General features: G+C 33.0%; 1 pseudogene; it reads right to left on the minus strand.

Annotated features, from left to right (window-relative positions):
- Window positions 1-4,336: 4,336 nt before the first annotated feature.
- LOC124373076 overlaps window positions 4,337-27,524 on the minus strand; it is a 41,583-nt pseudogene continuing 18,395 nt past the window's right edge.

Genomic DNA, 27,524 nt, shown 5'->3' on the forward strand with positions numbered 1-27,524 from the left:
CCCAGGTTAAGTGTTAGAGAGGGCTTCTTAGCCCTAACTTCGCCTGGTAAAATAAGACATACTTTACTTTTTTTTTTTTTTCTCGAACGGCGATCAATCAGACGTTGGCGCTTTTCGCGCCGGCTGACCTCGGCAGGTCGATCGATCGAAACGTTGGCGTTTTTCGGACTAGACTTCGACGATCCCGATTATCAACCGGACGTTGGCGTCCAAAGGGTTAACAAATAGTAATACAGTACTTAAAATTTATAAAAAAAACTATTTAAAAAACCCATTTTTTAAGTAACTACTTAATATTATCTCTGAGTGCACTTAAATTATAATTAATTCCTTAAACCTTAAAGGTAATTTATTGAAAGGTTTTTCCCCATGTAGGATGCTGTCTTTTCCACCACTTACAGATGCCAGGGGTATTGAAAATTAGTTTTGTACCTAGTATTTATGATTGTGTTTGGCATTCAGTGCCATGGAATGCCGGGTTTTTAAATTTGTTGTTCATTATGAAATCTTTTGTGTAGATAAATTGCTTCTTATAATATTTTGTAGCATTCTATATGTTTTTAGTGTTACTTTGTAATTTAATTAGTTTTGAAGTTAATAATGTTATACACAATATTATCTTACAAATTTATGTTATGTTATACCAGAAATTAATTTGTTTAGTTTATACAAGTTTTAGTTTTTGTTATGTTTTTAGTAAATTTTATAAAAAAAATCATAGTTTAGTTAATGCACGTATATATTTTTTCATAGTTTTATGTCAATTTACAAAGAATTCTTAAACGTTGTATGTTACCACTATCATATTGTAAAAATTGTTTGGTATTTATGACGTTAGAAAAAAGACAGAAATGTTATATTCTATTTTTAGGAATAAAATTGTTATAAATCCATATATTTTAAAAACTTTATTGAAACATAATCGAATTTTTAATTAACATTTGATTTTTCGATATTTTTTCATAAAGTTTTGGTTGAAAAAACATTTTGGGTTATATTAATTTTTTTCTAGTTTCATAAAAAACCAGTTATACATTCTTATTTTGCTTTTAATTCTTTATAAAAGTGAATTTTATTTAGTTTTTTTAGCAGTTTTCATTATTATTTTTATCTTAGATTTAAGAAAAGATGTAATTTTTGGAAATAGACAAGTGTTGCTTCAACTCCTCATTGTAATTCAAATATATCCAGCATTTCAAAAATCAGAGTATTTTTATAAAGCCTATTATATTTCAAATGTGTATACCTTGGAATAATATTTTAAAACTTTACTATTTTTTACAGGCACCTACTTTTGAGTTATATAACAATTCAAAGTAACATAACCGTATAAATAAACATAAGACTTTTTATGTAGTTATAAAAAACATTTTCTTTTATTATACTCATATACTACAACAAATCATGATTGTACAAATGTATAACACTGTGGGGGCTTAAGGTAGATTTGTGTATTTTATGCTGACCCTCTGCAAGAAAAAAAAACAGCTTGCTGTTTGGTTAGTTTTTGACTATCACTTGTAGGGTTAAATAATAAACTAAACATATTATGAACTAAATACGTTCTCACACCAAACTGTGTATGTTTGTGTAGCCTAATTATTTTATAAACATCAAAACACAGCAGATATAAACAATGTAACAAACTTCTGGTCACAGTCATTGGTAGAAAGTTGTCATAATAAAACATAGAGGGGAAAATCAAAAGAATTTAATTGAACACTTCAATTTGTTAGGTGATTGTTCTAAATTGAAATAATGCTTATTTTGAGACAAAAACAACTGAAATCAACAACAAAAAAGATGAATTCTCAATTTCTGCTTTGTACTGCCCATAGAGCTGATGTCAATAGGAGGTTAAGAAGTTACAATAACTCCTTTTTAACTTACTAAAAGTTGTATTTGTACATAAATTTAAATTAGATTGTAGAATTATTTTGTTGTATCTATCCAAATTATTTCACATGTTTGTTTTAGTTGCATGGTGAGTTACTAGTTTTAAGTCTGTCTTTCAGCACATTCTTGCTTCTTTGCGACTTATACAAATTAAATTATGAAATATAAATATATATTGCTTAATATGATAATGGTGGTTTTCACGTCTTTAAGTTGAATTTTTTTTAAGAAATAATATTATTCAGTTTTAAATTTATGAAATATAGCTTATATAAATACTGCTGACTGGATTTGTATTTCTTGAAGAAAAACATTGTATAAATCATTATTCACAATCGTGCCTGGAATAAAATTGACATTATTGTTTTATTTTTCCTTTAAGTGTAATATAATTATAATGCTGTGTAACTGTATTTTTACTGTAGAAAATAAATTGTTTTTCAACAATCTTGAAATTGTATTTTAAAATAACCATACCAATACATATAACACTTATAATGTAGTAATAAGTTAATTGTTAATTATTATGACTGTGAGACGCCTTGCAGCACAGTAGTACAGTGAACGCGATCAAGATCTTTTAATAAAGCTGCAGTAAAGATGTTAAGTAGTAATAACTACATAACTCGGAACCCTATACCAATAGCAAAGACTTCTGACCTATGCTCTTGTAAAAGTACTTTTAAGGCATCTCGAAAGATGTACAACCCTGGATAGTTTGAAGAACTTATCAATGTGTGAATGCTAATTCAGTTAATCGTCTACAAAAGTGTCCAAAAACTTGTAGAATTAATTATTCAAGTTATAATTCAGAAAATCAGTGCTCTTTGGACTGAAATTAACTAATGAATTACGTGTCTTATCTTTATTTAAAAGAAACCCATTTAAATATGCCTAACAATAAAAAGCTAGGATGTGAAATATAATCATATAAAAATAAGTAAAGAAATATATAAACAAAATATATAAATAAGTCAAACAAAAATCAAATACTTCCTCAACAATAAACTGTGTAATTAGTTGTCATTTATAGCTGATTTACACATTGAGCATTGCAAATTTTAGTACCAACGAATACACATTCGCATTCTATAAAAGCTTTTGTAAAATACTGTATACAGTTTAGTTTACAATTTTGTCAGAAAGATTGATTCTTTGTGATCATTTTGGCATAGCGCGTCTTAAGTTTCATTATGTTTTAAAACAATTAATTTGTGAACATCCATTTATGGACGTTGGTTTCGAAATTGATAAATTATATAAAATTAAGGACAAGTAAATGATTTGCATCTTAAAATGTAAACTGCATATGAGGTTCCCAATAGCAAAACCAGCCATAACCATCTCAAATGATTTAGTTTTATTCAGCAAAAATTTATTTATATTTCGGTTTGTGATATTTCAATGAATTTTTTGTCAAAAAAGTATTAAACTAATGGTTTTTCCTGGTAACAAGTTTGTATAATGTTAGGGATATACAAGTAATTATATTAAAATAAATACAATTCACATAACTTTTTATGCAACTGTCTATTGGGCACAACTGTTTTTGAAAATGGACGGTTAGCCACCCTGAATCTTGCAATAGATTCAAAAACTGTCAATGAGGGTACAGAAACTAACAGAGTGTAATAATATTAGAACACAAATTGTATTTAGTAAGACATAATCTCAGAGTTTAAAAAAATATATAGTTTTAGTGCTTAATGTAAGGACAGTCTACTGTAAGAACAATTACAAAAGATTCAATTTACGAAAGATTACTTCTTAAAAAGACACTGGAGAAATAGCTATTCTAACTTTATTAAACAACTATCCTCTGGTGGAAGTTCTAAGTCTCTTAGTACTTCACAATCATGTTCCTCATTACAAACAAGTTTGTGAAGCTGTTCATTTGAAGTAAGCAACTGTCTGAAAACACATTTTCTGCATAAATGTTAGTTTCTTTGACAATGCTATGAAGAAAAACACCATCAATAATAAGTCCTAAACCAATCTATTACTTTATTACCTGGTTTTAAGAAATCTGGTTCATTTAAATAAAAATGTTTTAATTGGGGAAATTTACTCCATTGCAAAACAGGACGAGGAGCTCTTCCTACCTCAACGTAGATTTGAGTTGGTTGATGGTAGAGTGTTTACATAGCTAGGACCAGGTCTAGCTATATCGTTATCACTAACAGAAGGTGTTGCAGTATTACTAGGCTCAGTTAAAATAGTAACTACTACAGAACTGTTTTCAAACATAAAACTTACATCAAATTTGTATAAAAGTTTAATTGAATCAGAATGACTTCATAGTGTGAACAAAATTTAAAAATCACAAATTAACCTAATTATTAACCAGAGTTAATTATTAAGATCATACTTTAGAATAAGAGTGATTTAATAAATTTAGCACTTTCCAGTTTTATATGGGTACAAAAAATAAAAACAAGAATTTAAATAAAATTATAAACTTTATTAAATAGAAACACGTTAATGTTTAGTTTAAAAAGAAGTGCGTGCTCTGCTAGTGGAGGAATCTTCAAGAGTTTTGACTGTGAGAGTGGAACGAGGACCAGTGGTCCAGACATTGCCAGAGTTGTCCTGTACAGCCGCTTCCACAGTGACCTGGTGCTGCCCTCCGCCTCCCAGTGCCAGCAAGAACTGGCCAGTGAAGAAATCTCTGTGAGGTGTTACACTCTGCTGTAGCACTACTTGACCATCTCCAGGCTTCATCGGAATACTCTGTTTTAAGACAAACACACCACCTTTAATAGTTGCTATGTATTCTCTCTAAATCTGGAGTAAAGGTTATATTATTCTCTTGGGAATAAAACAGCTATTTTACTGTTATTCCTTTTAAAATACAATAATAAAACATGCTTAACCCTCCTGCTAGTGAGTCATAAATTACATTAACTATTTATGGGTGTTGTATTGTGATAACGTCATAATTTCCATCTCTGTTAAATGCTTACTTGGGAACTATACGTCATACAACCTTGACTTACACATAAAACATCACAATAATGTTGTTGGCTACATTTTATACAATATTTTTTGTTACATAATCTCAAACATATAAGATACTGGCTTTATAAAACACATACTGCTCCGCTCTGGCGACGTCAGCTCTCTGCAGCCGCTGTTCATTCAGTTCACTTGCTGCTATATCTATGCATTGTGGAAAGATATTGTTTTGGTGTCTTGATTTATTGTATTCAGCTCTAAAATTGCTGATCCTTGTGGTTCAAGTTAGATAAGCTTCCATAAGTGATTGAGAATAAAACCTCAATATGTATATAATGTTATATTTAAAATATAACTTTTTAGTGATTCAAAATAAGTTAATAATATCGGTACAGCTGTTTTTATTTATTATACAACAGTGAACATTTTATTTTGCCCCATCTGTGTTTGAAGCTAGATGCCGTAAAAGTACAAAACTTGTTTATTATTTTACTTGAAAGCATTTCAGTTGTCAAGGAAAAAAGTTTTCAATACAAATATTTACCTAATTGTATTACTCAATCTTATTCTAAGTTTTATGAAAAATATGATAAATACACGTTTGTTTATGTACAAAATCTAATTTTTATATGTAAACAAACAATGTTTTACATATAGCAATAAAAATTGCCTACCATTTTGGCAATATGACACTTCTAGTTCTAGGGTTGATATTAAGGTTGTGATAAAAATAAATAGCTCAACTCTTTTATTGATTTAAAAAAAAATTATCATTGATGATGGACGGTTTGAAAGGATAATGTGATTTTACCATTATTATATGTTACAAAATGTATAACACTGATTCGAGGACTGAAATCTACCATCGTCAGGTGTGAAGAAAATTAATACATAGACATTACTTTAACAATAGACTGTGAAAAAAAGGGAATTATTTCCAACCACTTCTTGAAGTTCTGACTGAAGAAAAATTAAACCAGGTGTTGTCACACCAGAAGTCAAGAGCACAAATGTACGTCACACCAGCACAAGCAAAAGTTGAGCTTGTTTTGTAACATATAACGATGACAAATGTCCGAAATCCTATTATCCTTTAAAAAAAAACCAATGTTCATAGGTAGCGAAAATGAAAGTGTGGGTGAAACAACAATTTTCAGAATCATGGTGTCATGAATGAAATAGGATATCATTGGAAAAGGTTTTTATGAGCACTTTAACCTTCATAAGGTTTACCATAAACCATTAACCCTGCAGGCCCACCACCTCAAAATGATTTAGTTAGAGTAGTCTATTTTTACCATGTAATAAACCATAAAATATTCATCTTATAGAGGTTCCATTATATATTACCAATTAGTAAAAGTGTACCCAATTTAAAAACTATTGTACTGAAGGAATTTTAGATTTGTGAGAATGACATTGTATCATTATAAAATCAGTTCATTTAGGATAAATAGCTTTTTTAACAACTGTAAGTTTACTTTACAGGTATAACAAAATTTATTGTCTAGAAACTATATCAAAATTCAATGAAAACTAACAAGAGGAAAACAATTGTCAAGACACATAAAGGACAGCTTATAACAGACAATAAATGTAATAACTTATTTGTTAATTGTAATTAATAAATATAATTATATACTAAGTTTTTTACCTTACTACAATATTATAAATGTTTATAGGACTCTTAACTATGATTTTAAACATTTTTATTGACTACTTAGATAAATTACTGACTCAAGAATTAGTGATAAGAAAACGTAAAAATGTTATTTTTATTGATGTTTGGAATGGGGATATTTTAAAATTGAAAATTGATGTTCATTTTTGTTGTAATAACCCTTAGATCTATCAATTTATACGCCTATAAATAATTTACCTACTGGAAACAAGGCTTGTCTAGACAATGTAGACACAATACAAATCTATGATATCTATCTGATATCAATAAAAATCTATGCATTTGCACCTTACTAGAGCAAGATACCATTTATGACCACACTGGTATTTTTGTTGATATTATATTGAATAGTAACCAGTCCCCCAGGAGGGTTTACTTCTGGCTAGTTCATACCTTCGCCTACACTACACTTAGTCCAGCAAAAACTGATGTGTCACTTAAATGTAGGCAATCTCATGGATGTTCAGTGCAGCTCGTCACTGACTGCAAATGTCGAGATATTGGGCTGCAAGGGTAAAGCGATAGGTTTTCTAGATATCATGCAGACAGACAGGCAGAAATGAAATTTTTCCAGCCCCACAAGTGGGGCTAAAGCTCAGTCAAGGACAATAAGTTAAAACTATTATAGTTTTTATGGTTTTGAAAAGAATTATTTAAACCAATTCAAAGACAAATTGTGTAAAACCCAGCAGTGTAGTACATCTACAGCATATGAGAAATTAGACAAATATCTAGTGTGACTGTAATGACCTTGTTTTCTACTGTGAGACGAGAAGTGAGCTGTGAACTGAGAGTGAGCACAACACCGCTGACTGAGCGGAATCTGTCCAGGCTGGGAGCCGTGCTGTATCACACCCTCCACCTTGACAGACAACTGGGACCCACTTGGAACACTCAGATACTCTCCGTTTACCCGAGGCTGAGGTGTGATAGCCAGCTAGAACACACAATAAAATTATATGTTACAAGGTTTATACATGTCTATAATTTTGAAATAAACCAATTTTGATATAGTTAATGACCGTAAAACTTACCTTGAAACATTTATAAATTTACAAATTGAGTGTTATGTTTATTCATTAAACTGTGACCTTGTTTTAATAATTAGTGATACATACAAACTGTTCACCAACATTCAGGACATGTACAGGAACTTTACATTACAGAAAGGGAATCATGTTAGCAAGGACAAGCTATGCTCTTTAAAATGGTGACAGTTATGATAAAATTATGTCATATGTGTTTTTATATGCAAATTTCATGAGAATTTATATATAATATTCCTATAAGCTACTCTGTAACAATAATGTTCTTTTGTTTAGTAAGGTTGTAATTACTAATACATTTATCGGCAGTACTATTGTTCTGTTGATTCAACAAGGTTTAAAAAAAAAAATTAAAAGTTCGTTAAAGATTTTTTTTTCAAGTCAAAAAGAATGTACGGTAATTATAACTTTACTATAAATTTGTTTAAAAAAAAATATGAAAATAGGTACAATTTAATAGATTTTTATTAATTGTACATCATGTTGAAAAGAATAAACCCTTTGAGCAACCTCAAAATGATATATCATTATGCAAATGTTAGTTGAAAAATTCTATTCTATCAAATATTTGTAATTTATGTTTTGTAATTTATTTATAGCTGTATTGATTTTCATAGTACAGTACAACCTCATTTATCTGTATTAAAACCGTGTGTTTTTTAAATTTTATTTTTCTACTAACACATGTTTGGTGTTAACAATAATGTCTATAATATATTAAAATTTGCAAATAATACGAGTTGAGAGTTCACATTTAATATATAAGAAAACATTGTATTTTACAAGAAACAGCAAAGAATGATGTGCAATATTTATAGAAGACAAAGGATAACAAATTTCTGTCCAGAAAATAAAATCGAATCAATATTAAATAAAAAAATACTATCAAAACACTTTTTCATGGAGCAGTAAACTAAACACAATAGATGTTTGGTTTAAACAGAATCGTTAGTCTAAAATGATTCTGGTTTCAAAAGCTGTTAAAATAAATAACTGCTTGGTAATAGATCAAATAGGTTGCAAATTAAAACACAGCTCTTGATCTTTCTTTTGGTATAAATAGTGTCCTAGAAATATATTAATATATTGTTAAAAGTAAAATTATAACCCACTGTTCTAGGCCAAAACCATAAAAACCAACAAAACTGCTGAGCCATTTAATTTACAAAGAAAAGTATTTGTAAAAATGCCATCTATAAAACTAAATTAAATAACTGTAATATTTCTAATTTCACAAAATTTGTTTTTATTGATAATTGAGATGCAGGAATCTGGGGACTACACTATTTTTTATGTTTACAATGTATAGCTACAAAAAATATGACCAGGAACGATTATAAAATATAATGTAATGTAAAAAATATAATCTCCTCTTTCAGTAGTATATAGTTTGTTACTTCTATATTAGCATAAAACATAAATCTTTGAACAAACTTCATTCTTATACTAATTACATCAGAATCGTTGGTCTAGAGTATATTTCAATTGACAGATTCTTTCAGCTGCTACTTTTACAGCTATACTGAAAACTTAATATCTATTTTCTAAACATTACACAATGATTATTGTAGGTCCTGAATTACTTTGTCAGTAGCTATATTTAGTTTCTGCTTTTAAGGTATTATCTTTTAATAATTTATACTAGAAAACTAAATATAGTTGAAATATACATTTCTAACTTATAAATGTCACGAATCTTGTAATAATGTCAAATCACTAACTAGCAGCATTTATTGTTGAAGTTACAAGTATTTCTTTAAATACTAGTAAGTGATTAGAATTGAAATATTAAAAAAAATAAAAGTTTACATTGATTGCATCCTACCTTGACACTTGTAGACTGTAGTACTTGAAAGAAATATCTTGGGAGACAGAATGAACCTTCCAATATCATTTCTACTTGTTTCATCAAACCTTCCAGGTGCTAAAACACATGAAACATTAATGTTTAACATTAGTTTATACTTGCACTTAAAATAAATGTTATTCCAACATCACCAAAATTGTTTTGTGCCATTCAGGTTTACAATAGTTAAACTGTACAAACACAACTGACAATTATGTGGTGGATATTAGTGTAAAGTGGAAGCAATATAAGACATTGTGCAGGACTGCTCTGGTAATCCATGCACAATGTTAAGGCCGTTTAGTGACCATACTCCTAAATTACACGTATTATCCTGTAAGCTTATACAAACGAAATGAACTAAAATAGTGCAAACCCTAATTTATATTAACCTGGATAGAAATATAATCACACCAACACAACGCTGATCCCCAGTCGTGCTAAAATGTGCCCCTACATATTTTAATTTAGAAAATCAAATATCCCCTGATAATTTCTAGCACCTACCCCCACTCCCTAATTATTAAACTATTCCATAGTAAAAAATATATATATATATATATATATATATTTATATATAGATTAAATTTGTATAAATGGCAATAGCCTTATTTAATTTCAATAAACATTGAATCGCAAAAAGTACTTGCTCCGCTGAGACTTATATATATTTATATCAGCCTCCACAGATATAATAAACCGATACAATGTAGTATAGAAGGAGCCGACAAAACATAACAAGTTTCACCCACTAATCTAACAAAGTAAATTTATCACATGTGTTACTATATTACATGATAAAATGTCATGTCATTGTACTGTTTCTTTACAAATTTGAACGTGCCGCATTCTTTTGCCAGACCACTGAAACTTTTTTACAAACTCGTTCTAGAAGAAGTATACTTACTTCTGACATTTTGTTTGGCCTGGAAATCCCCAGATAGTTTCAGAGAAACAGGTGATTTGTTTACATGTTTATTGCTACAGTTTAACACATCTTCTTTGTCCCTTTTGTTAAATAGAAATATTAGCTGCTAGGACTGTTAAATAAATATCACAGTGAAGGTTCATTTATATAGAACATGGTGGAGAGCTAGTATTGAAGGACACTTTGAAATCTGCATGAAATTGTAAACTGTAAAGGTAACAGGGAGGTAAGAGAATGTGTAAATGGTTTATGTATGCTGACTCATACACTTGCCTTTGGGAAATGTATTGTTTTTCATTATAAAATTGTGTCCTAAAAATATTTTTATTTATATTTTGCTGTGAGGATCAAACAAGCCAAAGCATTGTGGTGTGTGAGACGACTGTCTGGGCTGGACAGTTACATTGCATAGAGATAGGATTGTGTACAAAACGATATTACATGGCGTATTTCTGCTCCTTTTGATGATCACTCACTAAAATATTCTTCAAGGGAGCCGTATCAATTTCACCAGGTGAAATAAAATGCACCAAAAACGCTGGGGTTGTATAGAGCCAGGCAATCTGAACACCTTTACCAAATATGAGAATCTAGTGAATTAAACAGAAAAGCCAATAATGTGGTGACTAGCACCTGCCCTATCATTCCTATCCTTTCCTATTTATATCCTTACTCATACTACCTATTTATTTATAGTCCTAATCTCACCAATTGAATATGATTTTTTTTTGTGTTCAATAAAGAAACTTTTCATTTTATTTCATACTTGTTTTCGTTAATGTACTAGAAAATTTAAAAAGAACCTTGTTTAGTAATTGGGTGAAACTTACTTTTCAAATAGCTTTAGTGAAAATTACACTGGACAGATTCCACTTCTACACACCAGTATACATTATAGTTTCAATATCAATTTACTTTAGAATGCAAACTATAGATTACTTGGAAATAGGTTCTAAATTACATAAAGATTATTATAATAACAAATGTTACTCTTTAACATGTGGAGATTTATTGCAGTATCTATTACAACAAAAGTCCTGCCGGATAAAAGATCAAACGTCTTACAAATTTTAGGATAGAATTTTGGAAATGATTGCCAAGGAAAAATTTTAATCTATTGAAGAATACTTGGATAGGTGTATGGTTAAAAATTTTCTATAGTGTATTTGATGTAGGAGTAAATAATTTATACGAGGGGGTGGGTACCAAAAAAAAAACCGGAATTATTTTATAAAAATTATATATTATCAAATTTTTTACAATACGACCTTATCTCCTTCAAAATAATCTCCATTACAACTAATACACTTGCCCCAACGGTATTTCCATTGATCAAAACATTTTTTGTAGTCATCTTTAGAAATAGCTGCAAGCTCGAGCTTCGTTTTTTTCTTAACCTCTTCAATGCTGTCAAATCGTTGACCTTTCAAGCCTCTTTTCATGTGTGGAAATAAAAAAAAGTCGCATGGAGCGAGGTCAGGAGAGTAAGGTGCGTGGGGCAGCGGAACCATGCCGTTTCTGGCTAAAAACTGCCTAACTGAGATGGCTGTGTGTGCCGGTGCGTTGTCGTGGTGGAAGAACCAGTCTCCAGTCTGCCACAAATCGGGTCTTTTCTGGCGTTGTTGCGCAATCTTCTTAAAATCTCCAAATAAAATGTTTGGTTGACAGTCTGACCTGGAGGAACAAACTCAGAATGAACAATGCCTTTAGCATCAAAAAAGCAAATCAACATGGTTTTGATGTTTGATTTGACTTGCCGACATATTTTTGGACGAGGTGAAGATGGCGACTTCCATTGGCTTGACTGTTGCTTCGTTTCTGGGTCATAACCATAGCACCATGACTCATTACCAGTAATTACCTTTTCCAGAAAATTGGGATCATTTTTGAGATGTTCTTTCAGAAGGCGGCAAGTTTCAACTCGATGTGCCTTTTGATGGTCAGTCAGAAGTCGAGGAACAAATTTGGCAGCAACCCTTTTCAGTCCTAAATCTCCTGTTAAAATTCGCTGAACCGAGCTCCAAGTTAACCCACTACTCTCTGATAGTTCCTCAATTGTCTGTCGACGGTCGGTGAGCACAAGTTCACGAATTTTCTCAACATTTTCGTCCGTTCGAGAGGTTGATGGACATCCAGAACGAGGTTTGTCTTTAATCGACATGTCGCCATTTTTAAATCGAGCGAACCACTCGTAGACCTGAGTTTTCCCCATAGCATCATCTTTGTAAGCTGTATTCAACATTAAAATAGTTTCTGCAGCATTTTTACCAAGTAAAAAACAAAATTTCACAGCTGCACGTTGTTCACTTAAACTTGCCATGACAAAAAACGAAACAAGAACAAAACAGGGTTAACGAAAACAGTCACTACGAATGAACAGAATGCACTAGGACAACGGAACTGGGGTCATTGAGCTCGCAATGGGTTGCGCGACACACGCCTAGCGGCAGGAATGTGTACTACACGCTGCCGGCTGCCAGCAATACAATTCCGGTTTTTTTTGGGTACCCCCTCGTATCTATATTTTATATAGGGCACAGCTATTGTACAATTATTATCAAACCATGACTATCAAGTCTCCATTCATGTACATGATGACATGTAACTAAATAAAAAATTACTAAATAAATTGTAGTCATACCAAATGAGTGATAGGCTTGATGGATTTATCAACAGAGCGAGCCATGGCACTAGCACGTTGACAACACTGTACCATCAGTTGGGTCTCCAGACAACTCCTCTGCAAACTGATTAACACATATACAGTAAATAACTCAAGTCATACCAAATGAGTGATTGGCTTGATGGATTTATCAACAGAGCGAGCCATGGCACTAGCACGTTGACAACACTGCACCATCAGTTGGCTCTCCCGACAACTCCTCTGCAAACTGATTAACACATATACAGTAAATAACTCAAGTCATACCAAATGAGTGATTGGCTTGATGGATTTATCAACAGAGTGAGCCATGGCACTAGCACGTTGACAACACTGCACCATCAGTTGGGTCTCCAGACAACTCCTCTGCAAACTGATTAACACATATACAATAAACAACTCAAGTCATACCAAATGAGTGATTGGCTTGATGGATTTATCAACAGAGCGAGCCATGCACTTGCACGACGACAACACTGTACCATCAGTTGGGTCTCCAGGCAACTCCTCTGCAAACTGATTAACACATAAACAGTACATAACTCAAGTCATACCAAATGAGTGATTGGCTTGATGGATTTGTCAACAGAACAAGCCATGGCACTAGCACGTTGACAACACTGCACCATCAGTTGGGTCTCCAGACAACTCCTCTGCAAACTGATTAACACATATACAGTAAATAACTCAAGTCATACCAAATGAGTGATTGGCTTGATGGATTTATCAACAGAGCGAGCCATGGCACTAGCACGTTGACAACACTGTACCATCAGTTGGGTCTCCAGACAACTCCTCTGCAAACTGATTAACACATATACAGTAAATAACTCAAGTCATACCAAATGAGTGATTGGCTTGATGGATTTATCAACAGAGCGAGCCATGGCACTAGCACGTTGACAACACTGCACCATCAGTTGGCTCTCCAGACAACTCCTCTGCAAACTGATTAACACATATACAATAAACAACTCAAGTCATACCAAATGAGTGATTGGCTTGATGGATTTATCAACAGAGCGAGCCATGCACTTGCACGACGACAACACTGTACCATCAGTTGGGTCTCCAGGCAACTCCTCTGCAAACTGATTAACACATAAACAGTACATAACTCAAGTCATACCAAATGAGTGATTGGCTTGATGGATTTGTCAACAGAGCGAGCCATGCACTTGCACGACGACAACACTGTACCATCAGTTGGGTCTCCAGGCAACTCCTCTGCAAACTGATTAACACATAAACAGTACAAACCATGGCACTAGCACGTTGACAACACTGTACCTTCAGTTGGGTCTCCAGACAACTCCTCTGCAAACTGATTAACACATATACAGTAAATAACTCAAGTCATACCAAATGAGTGATTGGCTTGATGGATTTATCAACAGAGCGAGCCATGGCACTAGCACGTTGACAACACTGCACCATCAGTTGGGTCAAAATCAAAATCAAAATCAAAATCTTTATTGTCTTTAGGCATATAGCAATCGACATGGTCATCATTTTATGTTACAAATCATAACTTGTCATAGTTAATGTTTATACTACTTAATTAGGACTAACTAGTGCAAATTGATAATATAAAACATCATTTTTGCTATACCTAATTCTTGAATTAAAATAACATTGATAAATATCAAATAAAATCTTAAACTAAATAATTAAACTAAAATAAATAGTCAATAAATAAAATAAATAAATCTTACATATATAACAAACTTACAAAACATTAATTTCAGAATTTGGCATGTTTAAAAATTCATCGATACTATAGAAGGGATGAGCAGCCAGCCATCTATGTAACTTACATTTAAAGAGACTAAAAGATAAATCTTTGGTTGAGAGTGGTAACTTATTATATAGTCTAATACACATTATAGTATGGCTAGATCTAATTTTTTCCAATCTTGTGAAGGGTACATCAAGACGATTACCATGCCTTGTAAATCTTTCATGGATTTCATTCCTTACATTATATGATAAAATATCTTTATGAATATATAACAACAAATAAAATATATAGAGATTAAAAACAGTTAAAATACCTAAATTAATAAAAAGTGGTTTACAATTAGTCAGGTAGTGAGACTTGGTAATTATTCGAACAGCCTTCTTCTGTATCACAAGGATATCTTTAAGGTTGCTGGAATTGCCCCAGAAAATCAAACCATAGCTTATTATGGACTGAAATAGACCATAGTAAACAGTAACAATATACTGTTTAGGAACACAACTCATAAGACGTCTTAATAGATAAATCACACGAGATAGTCTAGTTGATATTTGTTCAATGTGTTTTGCCCATGACAGCTTACAATCAATGTACACACCTAAAAACTTGACACAATTATCAAACTCAATATCATCTTTAACAGGCCTAAGACTAAACAGAACTGATTTAGTTTTGTCATTATTTAAAAGTAAGTTATTAGCTGAAAACCAATTTGAAGCTAGTTCTAAGGTATTATTGACTTGTAATTGTAAATCAATGAAGTTTTTATCAAAAGAAAGAAAATTGGTGTCATCAGCATACATACAAGTTTTAGACTGTTGAATATTAATAGGTAAATCATTTATTGCTATTAAGAACAAAAGAGGGCCCAATATAGACCCCTGTGGAACACCACATCTAAGCTCCCTAGCTGAAGACCACCGGCCATCAAGATAAACAGTTTGACTCCTCCTAGACAGATAAGATCTAAAAAATTGTTTTGCAGATCCACTGATGCCATACTGTTCCATCTTTTCAAGCAACAAGCTATGATCAACACAGTCAAAAGCACGGCTTAGGTCAATAAAAGTGGCCCAGGCATACTCTTTGGACTCAAAAGCGTTGAGAATCTCCCTTACTACAGTATCAATGGCAGATATTGTTGATCTACCTTGCCTAAAGCCAAACTGTTGATCAGACAAAAATCCATGCGATTCCAAGTACAGGCTTACCTGCTTATAGACAATGTGCTCAATTACTTTACCAAAGACTGGAATAAGCGAGATGGGACGGAAACTTGCTGGACTTGTTGTAGGCCCTTTTTTTTAAATACCGGTATTACTTTAGAAATTTTCAGACTATCAGGAAATACACCCTGCTCAAGGCATAAATTAATACTAATGGTAAGTGGTTCTGCAACATGATCCACTATTTCCTTCAACATATTGCTAGATAGGCCATAGAAATCCTTACTATCTGTTTTTTTTTTTTTCATTTGACTTATAACAGACCTTATTTCAGAAACTGACACTTGATTCCACTTAAAACTATCTGGGTTTGCAAACATTGGGCACATTTCAGTAGCCAATACTGAGCTAGGCTTTTTTATATTAGACCTTATTTCAGTTATGGAATCAATAAAATAATTATTAAAACTATCAGGGTTTAAGTCCCAGTTCGACTTATATTTAACTGTATTGTTAATATCATTAACAATGGACCAGGCAGCTTTACACTTGTTATTTGAGTTTTCTATAAGATTAGCATTGTAATTTATTTTTGCTTCATCAATGGCTGCTCGATAAGACCGTTTAAGTCTGGTATAACAATTTTTATCACATATAGACATAGAAACTTTGTACTTGTCATAAGCAACCATTAACAAAGATCTAAGATATTTTAAATCGTTATTAAACCAGTTACCCCTGTTTTTAGTTTTATTATTGGGCATACAACTTAATTCCTTAAGAGGAAAAATATTATCAAAGATATACATAAATACCCTAAAGAACCTATTAAAAAAGGCATCAGCATCATTAAAACACAAAACACTAAAACATAATGTATGATTCCAGTTGATTCTTGAGAGTTCATTCCTTAGTTGAAAGGTTTTGTCCCGTGAGTAAACTCGCTTCTTCACCGGTTGACTCCTTACAGGTGCTGGGTGGACAGTTGAGGAATTACTGGTGACATAGACCCTGAACCATAGCGCGTTGTGGTCTGAATATGGGAAATGTTCCACAAAAGAAAAATAGTTTTGAAGTGGGATATTTGAAAAAACATTATCCAAACACGCATTAGAACGAGTAGGTTCAGAGTTATGACAATACATATTGAATTGTCTCAAAAGATTTAGAAATTCTTTGACAGACCTTACATCTTTGGTTACATCAAACTGAGCGTTAATGTCACCACCACACACCAGTCTATAATTAGCCCACTTATCAGTCAAAAATATCAAGAGACTTTCAAGTTTTTTCCCAAAAACAAACACTCATCACTTGCAGGAGTACGATACAAACTTATAACAATAATCTTGAGTTCGTCAAGCAATAAAGCACATGCCTCAAAATGATTGTCAACACAAAAAGACACAATATCAATATTACAACATTTTAGCCTATTAGAAGCATAAATAAGTGTACCACCATAATTATTAACTTTTCTCTGATATATTGAAACTAAATTAAAGTGTTTTATGCTACAGGCATTAATTTCAGAACTGCTCAGCCAATGCTCGGATAAACAAATAATGTCACAGTTATTATTCATAATCACAGACTCAAGAGCGTTTAGCTTGCCAAGCAATCCGCCCTGAATGTTTAAAAATAAAAAGGACAAAGGAAAACTGTTTCAAAAAACTAGACTCAGAACTAGTTGTTCCCAAGCCTCCTGACCCAGGGCCTGTGTTAAGCTGTAGATTTCTTATAACATTAGGCTCAGTTCTTAATGTAGTCTTAGGTTCTACCGAAGAGGGGATCTTAGAGGACAAGAAGAGTTTCCCAGAGACATACATCCAACGTCTTTTTGTGACTTAAGAGCAGGACTAGAATTGTCCATCGGAATAAACTTAAGTTCAAAATCTTCTACCGCCTTAATTATTTGATTACACAACCATTTTTTCCCTCTAAGATTAAAATGCATCCCATGCCTTGTATGAAGAGTCCTTTCAGCCTTACTAGCCTCTACTAAAACTAAATTTGGATTTTTGCTACATAGTTCCTTAAGAATTGAGTTAGTTTTATTAACTTCCATGTTTACACATGACCATTCCACCAGATCATACCTTGTTGGCAAGTCTACCAAAACTATCTTGCAGGTTCCATTAACTCTCTTGAGAATATCAGAAACTCCATTGATGAGTACCTGTGACTCATTCTTTGCCACATCGTTCGTCCCACACAAGAGAACCAGAGTGTCTTCCTTGTGAAGTTCTTCTAGATTGTTACACATTTCTATCAATTGTTTTGAACCAGCACCGGGTCTGACAAAGCCAACAGCCTTATGTTTATCCTGTTGCGAGTTTACATACCACGACAAATCCTTGCCATGGCTGTCAGCACAAATCCATATTTTCTTTTCAGTATTTCGTCCGGAAGACTCAGGGCCCCATACCAATCTGTATACTCTCTTTTTCAACCATATTTTCCTCTTCGACTTCCAATACCTCAAAACGGTTAGTGGAATTAAAACTATAGTTTGACCTCCTAAGCCTACGCTTAGACTGATTTAGTTTTAAATTATTACTTTTGTTTTGTTTCTTCTTAACTGTACTAGAATAATGTTTTGCAGTAGGGCTGGTCATGCCTAACTCATTCATTTTTATTAATTCCCCATTATCAATTTTTGGTGTTGAGATTAAAGTGTCAATCAATCGTTCATTCTCTTGTTGTTGGTCTAGGCTATTGGCTACTTTGACGTCTTTAACTAATTCAGTTAATTGTTTTAATTTCCCTTCAAGTAATATGATCTTTTCTTCTTTTTCCAATACAAGTATTTCAAGTTGGCTATTATGGTTTCTTAATTTTTTAATCTCATCATTAGTCAGGAGCAAATCTTCAGACATTGTCTTTATTATTGAGTCTTGATTTCTCAATTGTTCCATTAATTCCTCATTAACCAGATTATCATCTTCATCTTTCTTGTCAATTTCGGATGTAGTACAATCTGAACATGCCCATTTAATTTGTTGTTTTTTTACTTTTTCATAAATGTTATTTGATTCATCAATACATTTACAATGAAACCACTGTAAACAAAACCTTACATAGAACTGCTTTACTGTTCTTAGAGACATTTTTTAAACATTTGCCACAGGAGTATTTGGGTCCTTTCTTCATCATTACCACTATATTATCTGTAACACAAATAATGTCCTGCTGTATAACTAAACAACAGAATATTCAAAACAGTCGGTAAGTGAAACAAAAAAAAAACAAAAAAACAAATTATAAAATTCCTTCTAAATATATAGCAATACTTATAATTTATTAAAAAGCGGACAGCTTTTCAATAAATCAATTCATAAATAAGTGTCAGTAATGTTCAAAAATTTTCTTGTACAAAAATAAAAAATACTTTAAAAAAATTATTTAAATGGTAGTAAATTGCTAAAAGTTTAGCTAGATTACTAATATTCGGTATAAAAATAAAAGTCCTCACTAGGATTTGAACTGATGAACTTCAGGTTGGGTGTCCACTACTCTATCAGTTGTGCTATCACTAGCTGATAAGAAACTGGAGTCAGATAGTAGTATCCTTCTCTTCCACCTGTTAGTTCAAGCATGTGACATTTCCTGTGAAGTAGTGTAGTTCTCAATAAATAATATTATAGCAAGCCACATTGATTACAAACAATTTGTTTGTTTTTTGTCTTTCTTTAATATGGTAATAATTTGCCTCTATGGTGCTGAGTACATACAGTGAAAATTACAGAAGTTCAAACATGACCAAGCTGGTAGGCCTAGGTTACACTGATTATTTACAAATAGTTCACTTTTAAAATAATGTGGTCACTATATGCACTACTTAACACTGCCCTATTATTCTGCAACAGTTACCAGTACTGATAATGTTTAAGAAAATTATCAAAACAGTATTCAGTAGATAACTTTTAAATTTAATTTTAGGTTAATTATGTCTCCCTAATAAGTGTAAAAATAATAGAATCTCACTGTAAAAAGAAACAAAATTTTATTTCTTAACTTGTTTACTATGAATTTATTGATAGTATAAACTAAACCAAGAGTCACTAGTAAGCACTTTAAATTCAAAACACTTATAACACAGTATCAAGACTGATAGCTAAGCTGGTCTAGCTGGTCCCCAGACAACTCCTCTGCAAACCGATTAACACATATACAGTAAATAACTCAAGTCATACCAAATGAGTGATTGGCTTGATGGATTTATCAACAGAGCGAGCCATGGCACTAGCACGTTGACAACACTGCACCATCAGTTGGGTCTCCAGACAACTCCTCTGCAAACCGATTAACACATATACAGTAAATAACTCAAGTCATACCAAATGAGTGATTGGCTTGATGGATTTATCAACAGAGCGAGCCATGGCACTAGCACGTTGACAACACTGCACCATCAGTTGGCTCTCCAGACAACTCCTCTGCAAACTGATTAACACATATACAGTAAATAACTCAAGTCATACCAAATGAGTGATTGGCTTGATGGATTTATCAACAGAGTGAGCCATGGCACTAGCACGTTGACAACACTGTACCATCAGTTGGGTCTCCAGGCAACTCCTCTGCAAAATGATTAACACATAAACAGTACAAACCATGGCACTAGCACGTTGACAACACTGCACCATCAGTTGGGTCTCCAGACAACTCCTCTGCAAACTGATTAACACATATACAGTAAATAACTCAAGTCATGCCAAATGAGTGATTGGCTTGATAGATTTATCAACAGGGCGAGCCATGCACGTGCACGACGACAACACTGTACCATCAGTTGGGTCTCCAGGCAACTCCTCTGCAAACTGATTAACACATAAACAGTACATAACTTAAGTCATATCAAATGAGTGATTGGCTTGATGGATTTGTCAACAGAACAAACCATGGCACTAGCACGTTGACAACACTGCACCATCAGTTGGGTCTCCAGACAACTCCTCTGCAAACTGATTAACACATATACAGTAAATAACTCAAGTCATAGCAAATGAGTGATTGGCTTGATGGATTTATCAACAGAGCGAGCCATGGCACTAGCACGTTGACAACACTGCACCATCTGTTGGGTCTCCAGACAACTCCTCTGCAAACTGATTAACACATATACAGTAAATAACTCAAGTCATACCAAATGAGTGATTGGCTTGATGGATTTGTCAACAGAACAAACCATGGCACTTGCACGACGGCAACACTGCACACTAAGTTGGGTTTCCAGACAACTCCTCTGCAAACTGATCACACATATACAGTACATAAATCTACTCATAACGTAACTATGGTGGAAAGGGTTGAATCAATGTGAGTGTTGAGTTTCGCTCCAGCTCATCTTCCTCGTAGTACAGCATCTGAAATCGGACATTGTTACAAATTTCATCATCACCTAAATTACACTATATTTTGTAGTTTGAGTGTCTCTGATGTAGACACAATGTAAAGAGTTTATTTTGAGCCTCTTCATCATGGACTCTTTTTTAATCTCTTCAGACAAACATGACTAAAACATTCCAGGAGTCAAGTCTACATAACAAAACTCCAGCCATAAATAAAGAATTGACTTCAGGATTTGTCAACAGAGCGAGCCATATCACCTGCATGTTGGCTACACTGCATTATCAATACAACTTTTCTGCAAAGTGATTATAAATATAATGCATTATTGTATTGTTCCACATTGCACAAGACTTCTATAAAAGTTGAGTACTATGACATAGCTTTATTAGTATTCAAAATTGATTAAACTAAGTAGATTCAAAAAGAACACGAAATTAAATATTAATTTAATCTATAAATATATGTGGTTAAAATATTATATTTTTTTTAAATTAATACATGGTAATAATAAGATAAGAAATAAAGTAACAATAATTACCTGGAGTCAAGAGCAGGCTCATCTCCCTGATAGTTGGTGATAGCTACACACTCTATATTATAAGCCATCAGAGCACACATGTGCTGCAGTCTGAACTTATGATAAGAAATGTTCACTTTTCAGCATATGGTTTTTAGATATGTAATTGACTATTTAAAAAATGAACACACTTAAGTTTGCAGACACTTAAGATTTTTACCCATTAATAATGTGATTCAAATTATTAAAGTATTGTAAATTAAATTAATTATATAGTTTTTAAATTGTATACTAGTTATATACTTTTTATTGAAATATTCACTGGGTCCATTGCAGAACTCACACAAATGAAGAATCTTGGAGCATTGGAAAAAATTTTACTATCACCGGTAGATAAATACAAATTTTCCAATATTTATTTCTTTATTGCAAGGCATTTAGGAATCAATGATTCCGTCAACAGACGCTTCACAAAAGATTTATCTGGGCTATAAACTTTATGTTATATTTATAACTCTTTATTAAAATGGCATTAATATGTTAAAACCAAATACTAAAAACGACTACCTATTTTTTTGTCCAAAATAGATGCAGGAGTGTCACCCTTAACTGTTGGCCAATATGGTGAGCTGCTGAGCACCTCCCAGGGCTACTCTCGTGTTTTTAGACACGGCTCTGGTTATTGTTTATTTCTTCCTGCCTACGGAACATTGACTGTTCTCTCATTGCTATTTTCAGTACTACGATGACTGAAGCGCTGCTTGACAAGTGTCTCAACCAGGTTTGCAACTTTGATACTATGTCGAGAGCACATATTTACATCAAAATATTAGCTTGTGTCTAAATACAATTTATTAGCGCTATGTAAAGTTCCTTTTTGTCATGACTGATATTCACAATAATGAAAAGTGAAATAAGACAATTTCTTGAAGAACTCTGTTCACAGCACGACATTGAAATCGCCTGGTTATCGGAAGATGGTGAATGTTACAACAGTATAATATAACCAGTTAATTTTAAATTTTAATTTGGAAGAAACCATTTTTTATTTGAAGTACAAGCAGTTGATGAGACAGCACAGCGACATTCTCGATCTAACCTTGAACGCTCCGTGCTGAAAGTGCTACAACTCTCACACTCAGCAGCAGCACCGGCTCGACACTTAGTTAAACATAGTTATACAGGGAGTGGCAAAATGATCTGACGGTTTTATAATGTAAACAACTCAAACGTTTAAAGTGGTACAAAGTGTTTTATTGCAGATTTCAGATTGGTATTTATGAACATTTATAAAAATAACCAAAAAAGGGCGAGTTGATCCGTTTAAGATTTGAATATAACGTCTTTCAAATGATGTCCGTCTTTGGCGATGCATTCTTCCAATCTTGCACTGAAATTGTCAAACACTTTCCCTAACATTTCAGGAGAGAGGTTGGCTATTTCTTGGCGTATGGTTTCCTTCAGTTCATCCAATGTGCGGGGTTTGTTTGTGTATACTCTAGATTTCAGCAGTCCCCACAAGAAGAAGTCACAGATGCTGAGATCCGGGGAGCGAGGTGGCCACGCAATGTCCCCGAAACGCGAGATGACTCGGCCACGAAACTTGCTTCTTAAGAAGTTTATTACCACATTGGTTGTGTGGGCAGTTGCCCCATCCTGCTGGAACCAAATTCTGTGGCGGTTGAAGCGATTTATGCGTATTTCGGGGATCAGGAAGTTTTTCAACATAGTCAGGTATCGTTGTGAATTGACGGTTACAGTTAGACCATTCTCTTCAAAAAAGTATGGGCCTATAACACAATTTTTTGTTACGCCACACCACACAGTGACCTTGGGACTGTGAAGAGGTCGTTCATGCAGTTCTTCTGGATTGTTTTCTGACCAATATCGGAAATTCTGCTTATTAACATAACCATTCAAATGAAAATGAGCTTAGTCGCTCATAATGAGAATTTTTTCATCTGTAAGCAAATCAATCATTTGCTCTGAAAATTCAATGCGTTTTGCATAATCACTGGGCTTCAACTGTTGCACGATAGCCATTTTGTACGGATGAAAGTGCAGGTCGTACCTTAATATTCTTCTTACCAAGCGGTCAGACATCTGCAGAGCTGCAGCTTGTTTACGTGCAGGCCGCCGAGGACTGGCTTCCACAGCTCCTCTCACTCTCTCGACGTTCTCTGGCGTCCGGGCTGACCTTGGTCGGCCTGTAAAGCTGAACCGATAGCTCTAAAGTTACCCACCCACAGCAAAATGGTGTTTCGAGTTGGCACTTTCCCTCCTGGAGCCACATTAAAACGTCTGTGGAACTGCCGCTGAACAGCAACAACACTATCGCCACTTTAAAAAAATGCTTCTACAACGAACGCACGGTGCTCAGCCGTCCACCGCTCCATGGCTACTAAAAATGTCCGCACGTAGGCTCTGCCACGCCCCTATCCCCAACACCCCCCACCACTCACTCGCTTGACAGCGCGGCAGCGAAAACCGTCAGATCATTTTGCCGCTCCCTGTACTTATATGAAAAGGTAACATTATGATCATACAAAACTTTAAATTAAGTCTTCTGTGACATTTTCATGTTTTTATATTATATGTATATATATATATATATATATATATATATATATATATATATATATATATATTCATGAAACGTGAAATAAATTATAAATAACATTTATTGTTCTCAATGTTTATATTATTTTTAATTTTTAGGAAAGTTTGAGAATATGTAAAATATGTTAAATGTACTCTTGAAAAAGAAAATGTATTATACATAAATCTTATTTTCTATAAATTTTGTTTTCAAATGTTTTCATAAAAATCTCTGATTCTAAAAATAAATATTTAAATATTCTAATATATTGTTTACAAAATAAGTAATGAAATATTAAAAAAAGACAGTGTTTTGAGAATATTTGCAATGCATTATACAATTTCTTTTAGAAATAAATTTAACCCTTATAACGTCAGTATATCTTTTCACGACTTCCAGCAAACGGCACAATATATAAAAAAAAATAATTTTAAATGTGTAAAGTTCATTTTTATTTTTACTTTCTATAATTATGGTAAGTATAAAAAAGTAAAAATTTAAAAATTATAAAGTCACTGTACTCAGGATCGTCAATGTTAACGAGACATGTTATTTATCACTAATAATGAACACGGTACTTTGGAATTATACCGACCACACCCAGACATGAATCGTTATTTGACATTTTGCTTCTACTGATTACTAGATTAGCGTAGAACAATATTTCATCAATATAAAACAGGAATTGTCTTATCGCAAACCCCTCCCCATCCTCAGACAGAGGTCAAAGTCGAGCGGTCTAGTAGATAACGTGATTGCAGAGTCTCGCCGCCCGTTCAGATGATGCGTCGCTTTGTTGTACTTCCGTGTTTTACCTCTACATTTCTCCAAACACAAAAATTCAATAAAAACAAACATGATCAAACTAAAACTAAACTCTTTATTGAAAAAACACTCAAAACTTGTTTTTATTCTTGATCATACTCCGCCACCCAAAATGCGAGTGCCATGCCTTCTCGCTGATGTCAACGAAAGAAAAACATCCCTCGAGATAGTACCTATCAGTAAAATATCAAATTCTAGAGGATCTGATCAGAAATATAAATTGAATTGTAATGGAAAGGCAATTATGTACCGCGCAAATCATGTGATGCCGCGTGGCCTGTCGTAATCGGGAGTCTCGAGAAAGATAAGATAACAGCGACAACAATACCGATCACAATGCCTGGAAATGCTTGTAAGTTTGTAATTTTGTAATTAAAGAGTTGTTTTTTCGTTCTATCATGTTTGTTTAGCTATAAATTTATATTTTTGTGTTCTTCATAATGGTGTGGTCGGTAGAATCCCAAAGTACCTGAACACTAAATAGGTGACACTAAACACTAAAATGACACTAAAAACACTAAATGAATACTAAAACTAAGATATCAATACTTGTAACAAATAAATAAAAACCATATAAACAGAAAACACGACGAAGGAAACCGACTCAGCGATGGTTAGACACGCACTACCTGAAGCCAAACTGCAAACAAAAGCGCGCGCGCTGTACGGCGTCTGTGCCGTGTGGCGGGGAGAGTGTCTAGACACCGCGTCTATTGTTTCAAACAATGTAACGCGACAGCTATATTTTGACGCTTGACATAGGTCAATAACCCACACACATGGTTGACGCATACCGTTAGTGACATTGATCGGATTTAAAAGGAACTTAAATTTGCTATAGACGCAGTTTTGTGTCGATGCGCCGTACCGCGTCTTTGCCGTTTGGAGATAGTTTGTCTATGCGCCATACGGCGTCTGTGACGTTATAAGGGTTAAAACACAATTTGAAATTAAATGAAAAATGTCTTTATTTATTGAGACAAAGCTAGTGTTAGGTCACATGTCCATACAGCCCTAAAACTAAAAACTGTTAAATCACTTATGCACTTTTCACCAATAACTTCACTGAAATATAGTTCTCTTATCTGCAATGAGTACAGTTATATATTTCTGATCCAATATATATGACTTCTGCCAAGTGAAAATGTTACAGAAACTGATTTCTAAAATATGTTATTGTACCAAATATTTGCAAGTTTAACTTTTTTAAATTGACATATTATAAAAGAAATATTTAGAATCTCTCACTAAACACATCTGCTTATGAAACGTAGCAGAATAACTACGAGGTATTTGGTGAACAAGGGTTATTTTCACTTAAACTTATTTAAAAATCTGAATGAACCTTAATCATAAGATTCTAAGAACAAAAAGGATACATCTGAATGTTGTTCAGTGAGCTCGGATCTGCATCAAATACTGACTGGTACAGTTTCCAATACAGTTCTCCACAGGTCTGAAATTCTTTTATGCATTTCCGCAACTGAAAAAGACGAAAGAAATATTAGATAAAGCTGAGTTATAATTAATTGATTTCTACAACAAATAAATAATTTGATTAAGTACCTTAAATTCAAATTAATTTGATTTGTAACAAGATTGAATAAATCACATACTGTACACTCATTACGAAATGCTTATTATTTACTTATTAATTATCTTGAAATTGAATAATCAGTTTAGTCTATATTGTAGTTATTGTTGTTTATGACAAGAACTAATTCATTGTTTTATCTATTTCCTTTTACAGGATTAGTATTGTATAACCAACAATAATTACTGGAGTTTTGATGAGATATCAAATAGAATGTATATAATTTCTTTGTATTTTGTATTTATTTGTATAAGAAGGGTGAGTCTGGATTATGTTCAAAATCCTTATATAAATAATATAATAAGTAGAATGCAATTGATCTAATCTTCTTTCTTGTCTCAAGAGCCAGCTATAGTGAAATAACCTTCGGTTTTACCCATATGTATTTTAGCACTTTGGAAAGTGAATACTTTTTGAATATTTATACAATGAAGTACAATAAAGTTTGAATGTTTTTTCTGTAATCAATGAAATATATAGAATAAACTAAAATGTGCCTGATGTATACTAAGTTAAGCTTTAAAGTAGTTCACTTCCATAATCGTATGATAAGAAATAAGAAGACAACAGTGGTTGAGCTTAAATATTACTCTAATTGAACTAAAATCAAGGTGACCACCATTAAAGCTGACAATTTTACAGTAAGAAGCTCAAGCCTTGACTAATTCTGTGACTACCTTTTTTATGAAAGGTACTTATGACATTTTCCAAAT

Source organism: Homalodisca vitripennis, unplaced genomic scaffold, assembly GCF_021130785.1.
Source record: "Homalodisca vitripennis isolate AUS2020 unplaced genomic scaffold, UT_GWSS_2.1 ScUCBcl_4771;HRSCAF=11144, whole genome shotgun sequence".
NCBI classification, from domain to species: Eukaryota; Metazoa; Arthropoda; class Insecta; order Hemiptera; family Cicadellidae; genus Homalodisca; species Homalodisca vitripennis.